Source organism: Stegostoma tigrinum, unplaced genomic scaffold (genome assembly GCF_030684315.1).
Source record: "Stegostoma tigrinum isolate sSteTig4 unplaced genomic scaffold, sSteTig4.hap1 scaffold_55, whole genome shotgun sequence".
Taxonomy (NCBI): domain Eukaryota; kingdom Metazoa; phylum Chordata; class Chondrichthyes; order Orectolobiformes; family Stegostomatidae; genus Stegostoma; species Stegostoma tigrinum.
In genome coordinates, this window is record NW_026728483.1 from 883,214 (window position 1) to 898,766 (window position 15,553).

At 42.0% G+C, this 15,553-nt stretch overlaps 1 pseudogene; it reads right to left on the reverse strand.

Moving 5' to 3' along the window:
- LOC132208860 (utrophin-like) overlaps positions 1-15,553 on the reverse strand; it is a 143,409-nt pseudogene that overhangs the window by 75,788 nt on the left and 52,068 nt on the right.

The following is a 15,553-nucleotide window of genomic DNA, read 5'->3' on the forward strand; positions in this document are numbered from 1 at the left end:
ATATTTATTTCTTTCTTGAATCGGTCGATTGGTGCTGCCTCCATTGCATTCAGGGGCAATGAATTCCATAGATTCACAACCCACTCCTCGTCTCTATTTTGTACATGCCATGCCTCACTCGATAGCTACAGCTTCTTGTTTAAGAATGTCCCACAATGCAGAACATTTGCTCAATGCCAATCTTTTCAATCCCCTTTACTATTTTATATACCTCAATCAGAACCACCCCGCTCATTCTTTCCAACACCAGCAAGTACAAGCCCAAGCTACTCAGCCACTTCTCATATGACAGCCCTTTCATCCCTGGAATCAATCAGTTCAACCTCCTCCGAACTGCCTCCAGTGCAAACGCATTCATCCTCAGTGAGGGGATCAAAACTGGACACAAGACTCTGGTCTCACCAACACCCAATGTGTTCGGAAAAACACTTTGTTACTTTAATGATCCAGTCCTTTTGTGATAAATGCCAGAGTTCCATCTGTCTTCCTTGTGCTATGCCTAACCCGCATACCAACTTTCAGCTATTCATGCACAAAGACAGCCAGACAACTTTGCACTGACACACTTTGAATCTTCCCTCCATTTAAATAATAATTTGCCCTTTTTTTCCTGGACAAAATAGGCAAGCCTCATGCTTATCCACATTAACCACCTGCCAGATTCTGGTCCATTCTCCTCCCCTATCAATATTCAGCTGTGTATGTTCTATTTCACATCACAGGCTGTTTTCCCACCTCTTTCAAAATCATCCATGCATTCTGTTACATTACACTTTGTAACATATACAAATGATATGTAAGCAGAGACAAATAGTTGAGGTCAGAGAACTGAACCCCGCAGCACCCCACTCGTAACAATTCACCATCCGGACAAAGACTCATTTATCCTGACCCTCAGCTATCTGTCAGTTAGCCAGGCCTTTATTCAAACCAATATTCTACCCTTAATCCCCTTGGATCTAACCTTCTGGTTCACTTTTTTATGCAGCAACTGGTCAAATTCTTTCTGGAAATCTCGATTTGCCACATCCCTCAGATCCCGAGACAAAATCCTCAATTCTGCTACCTCATCAGTTCCTGACTTCATTACAGCTGTTGTTCAAACATGGTCAAAAGAGTTGAATTCCGGAGGTGAGCTAAGGATGGCTACATTTGACCGAGTGTGGCATCAAGGAGCGCTACCAAAACTGCAGCTGATGGGAATCCAGCAGAAACTCACCACTGGTTCGAATAATATCTGCACAGAGGACGATGCTTTTTCATTCTTTCATGGGAAAGAGGGCATTGCTGGTTAGACCAGCTTTTATTGCCCATCCCAAATTGCCTAACTGATATCTGGAGTTCCATGTAGGCCACACCAGGCCTAGCCCAGTTTCCTTCCCTAAAGAACATAAGTGAATCAGATGGGTTTTTCCAACAATTGGCAATGGATTTACGATCATCATTAGACTCTTAATGGAATTTGAATTCAATGAAAATCTGGAATTATGTGCCATCGTGGAATTTGAACCAGGTCCTCAGAACATTACCTGAGTGCTTGGATTAATAGTCTAGTCATAATACCATTAGGTCATCGCCTCTCCTAATGGGAGGCATTTTGGTTGTTGGAGGTCAGCTGCAGGAGGTCCTGAAGGTACAGTCCTAAGCCTAACCATCTTCAGCTGCTTTATCAATGACCTTGTCTCCATCATAAGATCAGAAGTGGGGATGTTCACCAGTGATAGCAGAATATTCAGCATCATTCACCACTGCTCAGATACTGAACCTGTCCATGTCCAAATGCAACAAGGCCAGAACGATATCTCGGCTTGGGCTGCTAAGTGGCAAGTCGCAATTATACTACACAAATACCAGGTAATGACCATCTCCAGTAGGAGAAAATCTATAAATTGTCCCTTGACATTCAATGGTGTAACCATCACTGAATTGTCCGCTATCAAAATCCCGGGTTTTACCAGTGAACAGAAATTCAACTGGACTTCCTATTTAAATGCAGTGGCTACAGGAGCAGGCCTAGGCCCAAAGCTCGGATTACTGCATCAAGTAACTCACCTCCTGATTCCCCAAGCCTGTCTACCAGCTACATGGAACAAGTCAGAAGAATGATGGAATAATCCCCACTTGCCTAGATGGGTGCAGATACAAAAGCACTCAATAAGTTCAACACCATCCAGTAAAAAGCAGCCTACTCCCTCCAGTGCTCATTAGCAGCAGTGTGTACCATCTATGAGATGCACTGAGAAATCTGCAAAAGATCCTGAGATAGGACTTTCCAAACCTATGACAAATTTCAGCTGCAAGGGCAAGTGTAACAGATATATGAGAACAGCACCACCAACAAGACCCTGTGTCTAAGCCACTCACCATCTCAACTTGGAAATATATTGCTGTTCTTTCACTATCACTGGGTCAAAGTCCTGGAAATTCACCCCTGACTGACTGAGTCTACCTACAGCACATGGACTACAATGATTCAACAATTACAAGGCTAACTAAGGATGGGAAATAAATGCTGCCCCAGTTAGCGATGCCAGTGGCCCAGAAACAAATAAAAATTAACTATCACCTACCTCCTCTTAATTCCAGTTTCTCATGCTGCACCATTCTGATTATTCTATAAAACCTGGTCTTTCCATAGCAATGCTCAAAGCTACATACAGTACTTGTTTGAGATCAAATTATATTCTGCACAATATTAAGAGCCATCACTGGCTGATGAGTATGATTGCCCAGCTAGGAAATTCCGTATCACGGGTCATGAGCTCTGTGCGGGTTGATTAGCCTGAACTAGAGCCACACGTTTAGCAGGTCTTTCAGGGTGATGGAAGTGGTCTTGGCCTAGAGAACACTAGCATTCCTTTCTCCAGTTCCTTTCCCACACTTCAACTTCTTGCCTGTGTTCATAAAGAATTATGTGTCTTTAGACAGGAGATTCCCCCAAGTTGGTTTCTTCTGAATGGGGATATCCCATACTTTGACCTCGATGTAGTATTTCTTGCAGGAACATTTCAAGGTCTTTGAAATCAGTTGGCAAAAATTTACTTTGGTAGTCATAACTTAGGCAGCCCAATGGGGTTTGTTTCAAATCATCATGGCGTCAATGCTGATGCTAGGAGGTTTTTCCTCCGAGCTCATGTGGAGAATCCATGACAAAACTGTGCTGAAAGGGTCTTGAAGTGGCAGCTGGATGTTATCCAGGTTTCACAGTCATATAGGAGAGGATGAACGATGCATGCCTTGAACTCAAGGATCTTGCGATCAGCACAGATGTCACAATTGAGCATTCTCATCCTTAGGAGGCCAAAGGTGCCACTCGCAGATTGGACGTAATGTTAGAACCTCTGTATCGATGTCAGCCTTAAAAGAGAGAGAGCGACCCATGTAAGGGAAATGTTCTACATTTGGGAGGATTTCTCCATTAATTTTGATGAAAAAATGGGCCACAACTTGAGATTGGTAAAGGATTTGAGTCATCTTGAGGTTCGAACATAGAACATAACAGCCCAGTACAGGCCCTTTCGGCCTTGATGTTGTGAAACCAACCTGAAGCCCATCAAACCTACACTATTCCATTATCATCCATATGTTTATCCAACGACCATTTAAATGCCCTTAAAGTTGGCAAGTCTACTACTGTTGCAGGCAGGGCATTCCATGCCCTTACTACTCTCCAAGTAAAGAACCTACCTCTGACTTCTGTCCTATATCTATCACCCCTCAATTTAAAGCTATGCCCCCTGACCGTGTCAAACATGGCCATCCGAGCCAAAAGACTCTCACTGTCCACCCTATCTAATCCTCTGATCATCTTGTATGGTTCTATTAAGTCACCTGTTAATCTTCTTCTCTCGAACGAAAACAGCCTCAAGTCCCTCAGCCTTTCCTCATAACGCCTTCCCTCCATACCAGGTAACATCCTGGTAAATCTCCTCTGCACCCTTTCCAATGCTTCCACATCCTTCCTATGATGCTGCGACCAGAACTGTACGTAATACTCCAAGTGCAGCTGCACCAGAGTTTTGTACAGCTGCAACATGCCCTCATGGCTCCGAAACTCAATCCCTCTACCAATGAAGCCTAACACACCGTATGCCTTCTTAACAACCCCATCAACCTGGGTGGCAAATTTAAGGTTGAGGCTAATTCTTCAGTATACTTTTGCAAAAGCCTGAAGGGAGATTTGAAGACTTCTGAGAGTGGAAATGACATTGTGAACCACATACTGAAGCTCCATAAGCGAGGTCAGTGTCATTTTCTTCCGTGATTTTAACTGGTTGAGGTGAAAAGGTTTTCCATCCATCCTATCCAAGTCACTGGGAAGCTTGTTCTTGATGAGATTAAGAATGGTGGTGACAAAGTTGGAGAAAAGGGTGGGCATGATGACATATCCCTCCTTGAGCCTCAACTTGACATCAAAGAGCTTCTGCACAATATTGTATTCCTGGTATTGAAGCCTGATTTAAGCTGTTGGCCTTTTATCATTTTAGCAAACTACTTCAACTTTGAGGGAAGATTGTATTTAAATGGTAAAATCCCTAAGTTTCAACAGATTGGAACAATTCTATCAAGTGGAATAATACATTACTCACTGGAGTGCAGTTCTCCACCACTGGGTAATGTAACTTGTGCCCCTTTGACGTGCGCCCCGAAAAGAAACAGCTTCGGCACATGTCATAATTCAAGTGTTTGAGGCTGCGGTACCTATAAAGGAAGAACAAGTAGTAAGAGAAATGTTCATTTTTGTTTGGATATTTTTAACCATCGAAGGAATGCAAGTTAAGTAGTTAAATTATGTATTTTTTTTTATTTTGAAGAAACGGCAAATTACGTGGGGAGAAACAAATGCTAGCAAAGTCGAGGAAAACTGTCCCAACTCCCCCAGTCGATTTTCATAATGGGATATCACATCCCTGGAATTATTGTAAATTGCTTCTGCTCTGCATCCAACGTATTCACAACATTCCCATTGTATGGAAGGTTTTCATCTGCCACGGTGGCATAAACCTATTTAGAAGTAACCTTGCCAGAATCTTCCTGGAAAAGGTCAATCTGACGAGCAGCGATTGTAACACGTGAAGCTGTAAAGGCCACAATAAACGAGGAGGATACACATTTTCAGCTCAGACTGCAGAAGGGAAGTTCTCCAAGCAAAGAGAAAAAAAAGTCAAGAAATTAACTGTAATAATGGCTGAGAGACAGTGGGCAAGTGGCAAATACATTGAACTAAAAATCCAGAGACCCAGGCTGATGCTCTGGGGAATGTAGGTTCATGTTCAAACACTGTAGCTGGTCAAATTTACATTTCATTAAAAAAATACCCAGAACTAAGAGTCATTTCCAGTAACGCTATCATGAAACTATCAACAATTGTTGGTAAAAATCCATCTGATCCACTCATGTCCTTTCGGGGAGTATTCGATCATCTTTACCCCATCTGATCTACATGTGGCTACAGAGCCACAGCAATGTAGGTAGCTCTGAACCACCCGCCCAGCCATCCACTCAGTTCAACGGCAATTAGCGAAGGACAACAAATGATAACTTCACCGGTGATAGCCAAATCCCTTGCAAGAATGGAAAATGTCATAATGAAATGGAAGGACTTGATCAATGTCGTGTGAAATTATCAACAGATGAATGGATGGAACTGCATACAGAATGCAGGTCATCAATATGATGAGATGGTGCAAAACAGAGAATATTGCCTTCAGATTCCTGTCATGAAGCCAAACTCTGAGACTCAGCAAGCAGTCATAAATGTATGAGCAGAAACTAAATAGCCATGAAAACCAACATAAAAGTACAAACAGCAGGCTCTTAAAATTTTTGGAGCTATGCAAGGCAATATTAAATTATGCACTGAAGTGGTTAAGTTCAGTTAATCCTCTTATAAATAGCACTGCTAACAGGAAACTCACTGTCAATTACAGATTAGTCCAGAATTTTCAAGGCAATAGATAAACTGAAGCAGAATACCAGTTTCCGTGAGGAACAAACATAATTTGGAAGTGAAAGGGATGAAAGGAATTACTTTTCTGAACAACAGTCGGAAGAAATACAGACAGACGGTAGATTGAGAAGATGAAACATTGAGGAGATGTTAAGGAAAGAAATAGATTTGGAAGTAACAGTGTGGTAGAATTGTGGAAGTTCACTGGCCTCACGCAACATCAGGAACCAATACATTTGATCTTTATAGAACAGAATGTCAGAGAAGGGGGGCTCTCTTCCCAAATGGTCAAGCTGACAAAATGTAGGAAAAAGGCTGCCTTCCTCTTGGTGCTTCTCACTGGATGAACACTCGAGGAAATTTGTGTTTATTGGTTGCGGACCTATTGGTGGTTGGTTCATTCATATCAGGCAGATTCTCCCACAGCGGGTGAAGGTGTGGTCACAGTCTTCACTGGAGGCAACTGAATCGATTCCTCTTCTTTGTTCATTCATGCAAGTTCTGTGTTTGGATTCCTGATTGCGGCTACAAAATCTCCTATCTGCCCCTCCAACTATCAAGTCTCCGATCACTCATGTCCTGTTTACCTTATCCTTTTCCACCGTGTCCCAGAGCCAAACACACTTTACTTTTAATGAATTTTAACTTCAAATCACAGTAAAAGGAAGCCATTTGGTCCATCATGTTTGAACTAGCTCTCCAAATACATGTCACAAATTAGTGCCTTTTCCTTAACCTGCACATTATTTCTCTTTAATTAATCAACTAACGCTTTCTTGCATCTTTTACTGAAACTGCCTCCTCTAGGTAATGCATTCTATAGACTGTGATAAAGCTATTTCTTACACTGCAGTTACTTCTGTAGTCAATCACTTCAAACCTCTGCATCTTATTCTCAATTCTGTCACAAGTAGGAAAGTCTTCCCCTTGTCTACTCTGACCAGACTTCAAATGATTTTGCAAGATTCAAAATAATCTCTTCTAAGTCTCAGCATCTTCGAGGAAAGCTGTCCCAATTCCTCTAATCAATTTTCATAATGAGATATCTCAACCCTGGAATCATTATTGTAAATTGGTCCTGCTCTGTCTCCAACATTTTCACAAAGTTCCCTTCGCATGGAAGGTTTTCATTCGCCATGGTGGTATAAACCTATTCAGAAGTAACCTTGCCAGAATCTTCCCAGCAATGGAAAGGCTGGTGATCCCATGGTTCTTTGAGCAATCTGACATTTCTCCTTCAGTTTTGTATAAGATATGGCATCTTAAAGATTTTGTGAAATCCTGCCCTGTTCCTCATAGTCCATGAAAAGCTAACAGATCTTGGCCTTCAGAGTTAGGCCACCATTCCTCAAGCTTCAGATGGAATTCAATTGACTCCGGGTCGCTGTTGCTCTTTACTTAGTTATGGCAGTCATAGTTTCATCCACAGTTGGGGTCTCACTCCAGTTCTTCTTAGACAGGGAGTTGTTTGATCAGATCAATGGCAGTAACACGCACCTTCTCCAAGATGGCCAATCTTAGAAATGTAGGAGAATAGTTAACTGAAAAGGGTCAATTTACCCCTTAGAAATCCTGTCCAAATATGCAATTTAATTTACTAATTATGGACAAGAAGTTTTATCGATCATTTAGCAACAACACAGCAATCACTTTCATAGGATGCACACACACTGATTACAGGACTAATAAAAAGGCCTTTCTGTAAATTCTCAATAATTGCAAATTACAGAACCAACCGGAAGTCAAGTCACAATCCATTCTGAGCCACAGTGTCTGTGATCAATGCAACGGTGAACAAAATACCAAAAGCATGCAGCACTCACCTCTCACAAAAAATTAAGTTAAAGAAGTTGATACTTAATTTGTCCTAATTACTTCTCTGGTCCATGAGTTTGTTGGGATTTTTGATGATTTCAGTTGTGTTGTTGACTGATCGAGTTTCTAATAGAACATCTAAAGTTAAAGCTTTCTTTAAAAACTAACTCCCACTAACTTTCTGCTGGTTTGCACATCTCACCTGAAACCTACGAATGGGTACTCTTTGCAGATGTTACACTTCGCCTGATGTTTTGCAGTTTCAGCAGCTGCCACATGGTGTAGAACAGGCAGCCAGACCATGGATCGAGGCTCCAATCTCATCCACTCTACAAAGTGTTTAATATCAATCTCTGTTTTTGTTAAGGCCCGAGAGGGAAATAAAAGATCAGCTGCATGACTAATTATGTCAAGTTTACATCCGCTATCCTCAGTGATATCTAATACACTATCACTGGGGTTTCTGACATTGTTTTTAATCATTAATTTAATACAAACATTGACTATTTATAAACATGATAGCCTTGGATTAGTCGTGGTACATGTTGGCCTCTGGAACTAATTCAAACCGAAAATGAGCACAAAATTCACACTGGCAAGTAGACACGCTTGACCTATTGAATTGGCGCAGAGCACACTTACATGTTGGAAGCAACTGCAGACACTTGGTTCAATGTTTCTGCCTCCAAATGAAGGTACCTCACCGAGCTGCCGAGGGATCTGGACTGCATTGTGAAGCAAAAGGCTCAGGCTTCGTTGGTCACATAAATCTGTGGGTTCAGCTACTTGTTTGAAGAGATCTGCAAAAGTTATTCAGAAGAAAAATATTGATATTCCTAAACTTAAGAGAGGTAGTTGAGAGTTCAATACATCCAATACATCTTCCTCAATTGCCTTGCTTTGTAAATTATCTTAAAACATTATTTTATGATCTTGATTGGCTATTTGCAAACAACTGTGGAAACAAAAACTTCTGTTTGTTTACAACAATGGACAATGTATGTTGTCCAAGGAAGTCATTTGGTCAATTTCTTTCTTGATTGTAAATCTCAAACCTCTCGAATATCTCCTCATTCGTTTCACAGAGATGTACAGTTTGTGTGGACCTGGAAAACATGGGCACTGCCCTCAATGAATATTTTGTGTCAATCTTTACAATGGAAAAGGACACTGCAAGTATAGATATCAGGGCAGAGGGCCTAGGAACATCAGAGGTAAAGACACAGGGAGACGCAGCTGGTTTAGCAACTTTACAAGTGGATACATCCGCAGGCCTAACTGAAATGTATACCAGCTCGCAAGGGAAGTGAGGGAGGAGATATCTGGGCCCCTGGCAGCAATTTTCAAACCCTTGCCAATCAGAAATGAAGTGATGAAGGTCTATGAACATTGTTCTACTATTAACAAACAGAGAGAGGAACAGACCAGCAAATTAAAGGCCAGTCAGAATAATCTCAGCACTGGAGAAGCTACAAAGAGGCATTCTTAGGGGTAGAATGTACTTGCATGAATTAATCAGGGATAGTCAGGATGGATTTGTTAAGATGAGGTCATATTTCAGAAATTTGATCCTTTTTTGAGGAGATGTTGGAAAGTTGATGAGCTTATGCATTCGATGTGGACTTAGTAAAGACCCCTTGGCAGACTGATCAAGAAAACAACAGTCAACGAATCAAAGGCAAAGAGGCACACTGGAGCCAAAACTGGCTGAGGCAGAGAGCACAGGGTGATTGATGGTAAAGGGATATCTATGTGACAGGATGTGTGCTTTGATTGGGCTTGTGCAGGGCTTGCCACAAGGACCCTTGAAATTTGTCAACTAGATTCATCGTTTGGGCTTAAACACAGTGTGTATGACCGTGTCGCTAGCGAATGACTAATTTAGTGAGGAGGATATCGATGGAATGGTCATGTAAATAACAGCCATGGGATCAAAGGCAAAGTGGCACACTGGATCCAAAATTGGTTGACAGACAGGAAGGATAAACTTCAGGAGGAGATCAACAGACTGGTCAGCTGGGCACAGCAATTGGAACTCAACCAGGAAAAGTGTGATCTAACCAACTTGGGAGGGCTAACAAGGCAGGGGATCACACTATGAAGGGTGTGATCCTGGAGATTACTGAAAAACCAAGATGCTGCCTGGGCTGGGGGTTCTCATGGAATCATACAGCACAGAAGAGGTCCCACGGCCCACTAAGGATGTACCTCTGAAAATACACTGCGACATATACTAGTCCCATTTTTACACACTGGACCATTCTCTTAAATATTACAACATTTCAAGTGCTCATCCAAGTACTTTTCAAAAGTTGTGAGGTTTCCTGTTTCAACTTCCCTCCCAGGCAATGCATTCCAGACCTTCACCACACTCTGGATGAAAATGATTTTCCTCAAACCTCCTCTAAATTTCCCGTCTTTCTCTTTAAAATTATGCCCTGTTGTTATTGATGCTTTAACTAAGGGGAACAATGCTTTCTACTCAACCTATCTATACCTCTCATATTCTTACATGCCTCTATCAGGACCTCCACTCAACCCGCAAACCTTCTCTGCTTCACAGAAAATAATCTGACTTTTTCCAGCCTTTCTTCACAGCTAAAATGCTCCAACACATGCAACATACTTTTCATTCCCTCCAGTGCAATCACATCCTACCTAATGGGTGGTGACCAAAACGCCACTCACGACTCCAGCTGTGGCCTAACCAAACTTTGAAACAGCTCCAAAGTGGCCTCCCCGTTCTTACAATCTATGCCACGAATGATAAAGGGAGATGTCCCGTATGTCTTTGTAACAACCCTTACTAGCCTGACCTGACCCCTTCAGGAATTCATGAACAATCACCCCAGGATCCCTTTTCTCCTCTAAGCTTCCCAGTGTCCTGCTATGCATTAGATTGAGATTTAGGTTTTATTATCACATGTATTCAATACAGCGTACATGAGTACAATGCCACCTCAGACGGTGCCACCTCAGGGACAAAGTCCCGAGGTATGAAATTTTAGTTGCAGAAGTAGAAAATTTATCCATCTTTCTTTAATCAGAGTCTTAGGGGAGTGGAATGCAATGCCGGAGAGGGTCGTGGAGTCAGCCTCATTAGGGGCATTTCATCGGCTATTAGACAAGCACATGGATGACATTATAAGGTAGGGGTGGAGGTTAGATAGACGTTAGGATGAGGGTAAAAGTTCGGTACAACATCGTGGGCCAAAGGGCCTGTACTGTGCTGTACCGTTCCATGCTCTATGTTATAAAAATAAATGAATAAGTTTAAAAGTTCAGCACGACAGTCTTCTTAGTATAACAGTAGAAAAATAAAAACAAAAATTTAAAAAGTCAAACATTACAGTCCTTTCTGAAGCCACGAATTTGCAGACACTCTGAACGAGGCTTCCCCCGTGACGGTTTGTGTTCCCCTGTGCTGGGCTGAGGCCCGCCCATCCTTGCCAGTGGACTTCACTGCTGGCTGCCGTTGCTGACCTCCATCCGGCACGACAGGTTTTGCCACATTAAGTCTCTCTTATATTATTCCTTCTTCAGGCTATATCAATCTGCCACTGACCTGCCCGTTTGACCGATGCCAAGATTGGAGCAGACAAGGGGACCTGGTAAAGGTTTTTAAGATTTTGAAGGGCATAGAAAGGATAACTGGAAGCTGCTTTTTCCATTCGTAGACATGTCAGTAAACAGGGGACACAGATTGAAGTTCACAGGTAAAAGGCGAGGAGGGGAGTTGAGGAGAACCTATTTTCCCAGTGTGGTGGGAGTCCTGAGCTCACTGACTGAACAAGTGTGACTGATTCAGAAAGTGTCTGAATATTTAAGCAGTATTTAGATGTTCACTTGTGTTGCCATAGGCTCCAGGGCTATGGGCCAAACAATCAAAAAGGAAATCAATGTACTCTGAGTTCAATGTAGACAGATCTTTGTTGAGCAGTGCAGTAACGACAGACCGCACGGCCTCCTCCTGTGCAAAAAATATCCTTGAGTCTAGAATTACACAACTTTTCTAGGAGGCATTTCTCCACTTGACTGATTCTTTGTAAATGCAAGGCCGATAAAATAAATCCTTTTATTAGAAGCTTCTACCTCACTGAGAAAGCTTCAGGCCAATTTGATAATCTGCTCTCAAAAATCTGCTCATGTTTTGATAGTTATGACAAATTCTACTGTCAGGGCTGACACAATCCACAACATTCGAAATCAATCAACAATATTCCAGAAAGATGATCATTTGCCTATCCGACCAATTTTAACTGATGCTTTAAAAAATAGAGAAATAAATTTGGATCTGGCAAAAACGAATCAGTTCTTCCTTGGACCATACCTGTACGTACCAGCTTTCAAAAAAATATGCCCATTAGTTTGTGAGATGCATTGTTGACAAACAGCACAACAAGTGGGCAAAAACATGACCTCACATTAAGTGTTATCACTGCTGCAAGTGAGCAGTAGAGTCATACAACACTTCCAAATACTTTTCCCAGTATTCTAATGATGAAAACATTATTGGTCACAAAAACAGCTGCGAACTTGGTGTCGTTGAGAAGCAATGGCATCATACATATGTAGTGCATCATTTATCCAGCAGGAATGCACTGTGCAGATTCTGCACAGACCAAGTTATGACTTAACATTCATCGTGGCAGTGACTAAATACAGAAATATACCAATACAGCAAACCTTTTGTTAAACAGCACCTGTGGTCCCAGGAATGTGCTGAATAATCAACAATTCCATTTGATCAATCGGTCCACACACACAAAAAACACACACTCAATAATAGGAACATGATGCATGGGATATACACATCATTGTTATACTTCATCTGCAGCATAAATAACTTCAGTAATGATGCAACTTTGCCTTAACTCAAACTTACTGGCAGAGAGCCTTCTCACGTGCACCCTCACCAGACATCACAGAGATTAGGAGAATACAGTAAACATCTAGTGTATAATTTTTGTCAGTTTATTGAGTGTGCTAGTTTGTTAAACAAAGTTTACCTCCAGTTAAACCTACAGTTTACATGTGTATCAGCAATGACAGATTTAGTACTGACACTTGTATTTTTCCTCCAGATGACCCTTGGATCGACACATCAAGACAAATTTTCAAAGAAAGCACTCTGATTCTTCCACTCATACCCCTGGAAAAGGAAGTTGCAGAATGTCACTGACTGACTTTACTCATTTGAATACAGCATAAGATACATAGAACATCGAACAGTACAGGCCCTTCAGCCCACGATGGTGTGCCGAACCTTTATCCGAAACCTCAGGTCCATCTAACCTCCACCCCTATCTTATATTACCATCCATATGCCTGTCTAATAGTCACTTAAATGCCCCCAATGAGGCCGACTCCACTACCCACTCCAGCTGAAACAAAGATCTCTTTGAATTGTCATTTGTCAGACATGTATTGAATCAAAAAACAAATTTCTCACTTCCATAGATTTCTATAGCATCTTAATATGATGTGAAGATTAGACTTCACCCTATCATTTTATAAATACAACTTTGAACAAAATGCCACGATATAGAACTTGTATGTTGGTATTTGTGCATATGCCATTTCAGTTTGTGTGATCTGTTTCGATGCAACGAGTGATAAACACTTCGATTGAAACGGTTGAGAGTAGTATATGTGAGATTTAATACCATGTCTAATCTACAGATAGTCCATCTGCAGGTAGTTATTAATGAGGCTCAACTGACATCATGTCTTAGGGGAGCTTGTGGCCTCTGGGTTAGGTACTGTTGGACCATTGCCTACTGGTCACTGGTTGAGAGGAAAGTGAACTACTAGCTGCTATCCATTTTCAACAAGTGATCACGATTATCTACCTGTGTTTCAACGTCCCATCAACATTCAAGAATTGTTGCTCGAAGAGGCTTCTGTGTAACAAATAGGAGCGGAATCAAGATCAACCATGTTTTCCCTATCTGAACAAGCTGCCAACACCAGAAATATGGGACCGTCTTAATCATTCTTATACAATTAACTTTTACAACAGACAACAGGTGCAGGATAAGGCCATTCAGCCCTTGGAGCCAGCACCACCATTCATTATAATCATGGCTGATCTCCACAATCAGTATCCTGTCCCTGCCTTATCCCCATAACCCTTGATTCCACTATCTTTAAGAACTCTATTCATCTCTTTCTTGAAAGTATCCAGAGACTTGGGCCTCCATTGCCGTCTGGGGCTGTGCATTCCATACATCCACCACTGTCTGGGTGAAGAAGATTTTCCTCAACTCTGTTCGAAATGCCCTACCCCTTATTTTTAAACTGTGTCCTCTGGTTCTGGACTCACCCATCAGCAGAAACATGCTTCCTGCCTCCAGAGTGTCCAAAACTTTAATAATCTTATACATCTCAATCAGACCCACTCTCATCCTTCTGAGCCAGGTCCCTGTACAGCGGCAGAAGGACCTCTTTGCTCCTATACTCAATTCCTCTTGTTATGAAGGCCAGCATGCCATTAGCTTTCTTCACTGCCTGCTGTACCGACATGCTTGCTTTCATTGATTTCTGTACAAGAACACTTAGATCTCGTTGTACTTCCCCTTTACCGAACCTGACTCCATTTAGATAGTAATCTGCCTTCCTGCTCTTTCCACCAAAGTGGATAACCACACATTTATCCACATTAAACTGCATCTGCCATGCATCCGTCCACTCACCTAGCCTGTCCAAGTCACCCTATATTCTCATAACATCCTCCTCACATTTCACACTGCCGCCCAGCTTTGTGTCATTGGCAAATTTGCTATTATTACTTTTAGAGCCTTCATCTATATCATTAATGTATATTGTAAACAGCTGCAGTCCCAGCACTGAACCTTGTGGTACCCTATTGGTCACCGCCTGCCATTCCAAAAGGGACCCGTTTATCACTACTCTTTGCTTCCTGTCAGCCAGCCAATTTTCAGTCCAAGCCAGTATTCTGCCCCCAATACCATGTGCCCTAATTTTGCTCACTGATCTCATATGTGGGACTTTATCAAAGGCTTTCTGAAAGTCCTGGTCCACTCCATCCACTGGTTCTCCCTTGTCCAACTTCATAGTTACATCCTCAAAAAATTCCAGAAGGTAAGTCAAGCACAATTTCCCCTTCGTAAACCCATGCTGACTCTGACCTATCCTGTTACGGCTATCCAAATGAGTTGTAATTTCATCTTTTATAATTCACTCCAGCATCATTCCCACGATTGACGTCAGGCTAACCGGTCTGTAATTTCCTGTTTTCTCTCTCCCTCCTTTCTTGAAAAGTAGGACAACATTAGCCACCCTCCAATCCGCAGGAACTGATCCTGAATCTAGAGAACATTGGAAAATGATTACCAATGTGTTCACGATTTCTAGAGCCACCTCCTTAAGTACTCTGGGATGCAGACCATCAGGTCCCGAGGACTTATCAGCCTTCAGACCTAACAGTCTATCCAACACCATTACCTGCCGAATATAAATACCCTTCAGTTCATTCATTACCCTACGTCCATCAGCCATTATTACAACTGGGAGATTGCTTGTGTCTTCCCGAGTGAAGACAGATCCAAAGTACCTATTCAGCTCTTCTGCCATTTCCTTGTTCCCCATAATAAATTCACTCGTTTGTCTTCAAGGGCCCAATTCTAGTCTTAACCTTTTTTTTTCACATACCTTTTACTATCCTCCTTGATAATGGGAACTGCAGATGCTGGAGAATCCAAGATAACAAAGCGTGGAGCTGGATGAACACAGCAGGCCAGGCAGCATCTCAGGAGCACAAAAGCT